A 2635-nucleotide genomic window follows, 5' to 3' on the forward strand; every position below is an offset into this window, starting at 1 on the left:
TCAAGAACGCTATATACATGGAATCATACAGTCTGTAACCTCTGAGATTGGCTTTTACACTGAGCATAATTCCCTAGAGATTCACCCAGGTTGTCAAAGGGTCTCAGCAGTCCCTGTTTATTGCTGCATAGAAATCCACTGTGTGGATGTCCTACAGTCAGTTTAACCACTCACCCATGAAAGATATCCAGGCTGCATCCAGTTTCTGGATACTGCAAACAAACCTGCTGAGAACATTCATATGCAGGGTTTGTGTGAATACAGGTTTTGTTTCTCTGGGATTAATGCCCAGGAGGGCAGTGGCTGGGTCTTGTGGTAGTTGGATGTTTGGTTTTGTAAGAAACTGTCAAACTTTTCCAGAGGAGGCTGACCATTCATTCCCATCAGCAGTGTGTGAGTGGTCCAGTTTCTCACAGCTTCATCAACACTTGGGGTTGTCACTGTTTTTATTTTAGCCATTCTTATAGGGTGTAGTGGTATCTCATTATGGTTTCAATTTTCATTTCCTTAATAGCTAATGATGTTGAACATTAATAAATTGTTTTGCTATCTGTATCTCCTCTTTGGTTAAATGTCTGTCCATCTTTTGCCCATTTTCTACTTGGATTTGTTTTTTTATGTTGGATTTTGAAAATTCTTTATATATTGAGGGTATGATTCTTTTGTCAGATGCCCGGTTTGCAAATATTTTCTCCCAGTCTGAGGCTTGTCTTGTCATCCCCTTCATACGGGCTTTTGGTGACATTTATCAATATTTCATTTTGCAGTCATGCTTTTGGTGGTATGTCTAAATTCTTTGCGTAGCCCAAGATTCTGAAGATTTGTCCTGTTTTTAAAATAAAAGTTTTGTAATTTTACATTTTCCAATTAAGACCCAATCCATTTTGAGTTAATTTTCGCATAAGGTGTAAGGTTTAGGTCCAGGTTTCTTTTTTCCCCTGTGGATGTCCAGTTGCTCCAGCACCATTTGTTGAAAAGGCTCCTTCCTCCACTAAATTGCTTTTGCACGTCTGTCAATCAGTTGTACATATCTGTGTGGCTCTGTTTGTGGGTTCCCTCTTTTCTTCCATTTATCTCTGTGTGTCTGTCTCCTACAAAATCATGCTGTCTTGATTTCTGTAGGTATTAGAGTAGCCTTAACATCAGGTAGGGGGATTCTTCCTTCCTTCTTTCCTTCCTTCCTTCCTTCCTTCCTTCCTTCCTTCCTTCCTTCCTTCCTTCCTTCCTTCCTTCCTTCCTTCCTTCCTTCCTTCCTTCCTTCCTTCCTTCCTTCCTTCCTTCCTTCCTTCCTTCCTTCCTTCCTTCCTTCCTTCCTTCCTTCCTTCCTTCCTTCCTTCCTTCCTTCCTTCCTTCCTTCCTTCCTTCCTTCCTTCCTTCCTTCCTTCCTTCCTTCCTTCCTTCCTTCCTTCCTTCCTTCCTTCCTTCCTTCCTTCCTTCCTTCCTTCCTTCTTTCACTATTCCAGGGCCCATGTCTTTCCATATCAATTTTAGAATAAGCTTGTCTGTGCCTACAAGAAGCCTTGCTGGGACTGTGATAGGAATCATGTTAGACCTATAGACCAATGTGGGGAGAATCCAGTCTTCTGATCCATGAACATAGAATGTGTCTCTATTTAATTAGATCATATTTGACTTTTTCTATCAGCATTTTGTAATCTCAGCATGCAAATTTTACACATGTTGTGTTCAGTTTGTAACTGGTTTTCTTTGGAGTGATAATAACCAGTGTTGTGTGTTATACCTCAGTTTCCACGTATTCACTGTGAGTGTGAAAATGTGATTGATTTTTGTGTGTAGCTCTTGTATCATGCAACCTTACAGAACCCACTTAGTTTTTTTAAAAGATTCATTGGGATTACCTACATAGATAATCATGTCATCTGTCAGTAGGAACAGTTTTATATCTCCCTTTCTTTTTTTTATTTATTATTATTATTTATGCCTACAGCACCTGGTCTTCCTAGGTGGTCTCCCATCCAAGTACTAAACAGGCCCAACTCTGCTTAGCTTCCACGATTAGACATCGGGTTTGTTCAGGGTAGCATGGCCATAGACCATGGACCATGGCTCCACTGGGGCACAAACCCAGGACCTTCTACATATAAAGCAGATGTGCTAACCACTACATTATAGAACCACGTCCTCTCTTTCCTTTATGTATGCCTTTTATTCCTTTTATCTTCTTATTAACAGTGACAGGAACTTCCAGCACACTGTTGAATAGCAGACACCCATGCCTTGTTCTCAGTTTTAAGGGGAGTGTCCGTCTCTCTCCATCAAGTATAAAATGAGCTGTAAGTTAACACAGGTATTTCCCCCTCTAATTTGCTGAGAGCTTTGTCATGAATTGGTGTTGGATTTTTTTTTCAAATGCTTTTTCTGTATCAATACAATCATATGGTTTTTCTTCTTTAGCTTGTTGATGTGATGGATTAAATCGATTGACTTCAAATGTTAACCCAGACATGCATACCTGAAATGAACCCCACTTTGTCATGGTGTATAGTTCTTTTCATGCATTGCTAGATTCAATTTGCAAATATTTTGCTGTGAATTTTTGCTTTGATGTTCATATAGAATATTAGTCTGTAGTTCCCTCCTTTTTGTGCTGTCTGCCTAGTTTGGGTGTCAGGCA

General features: G+C 39.9%; 1 pseudogene; it reads right to left on the minus strand.

Moving 5' to 3' along the window:
- Positions 1-1939: 1939 nt before the first annotated feature.
- On the minus strand, positions 1940-2055 carry LOC112472047 (annotated as a pseudogene).
- Between the last annotated feature and the right edge of the window lie 580 nt (positions 2056-2635).

This window comes from Pteropus alecto, unplaced genomic scaffold (genome assembly GCF_000325575.1).
Source record: "Pteropus alecto unplaced genomic scaffold, ASM32557v1 scaffold78, whole genome shotgun sequence".
Lineage (NCBI taxonomy): Eukaryota > Metazoa > Chordata > Mammalia > Chiroptera > Pteropodidae > Pteropus > Pteropus alecto.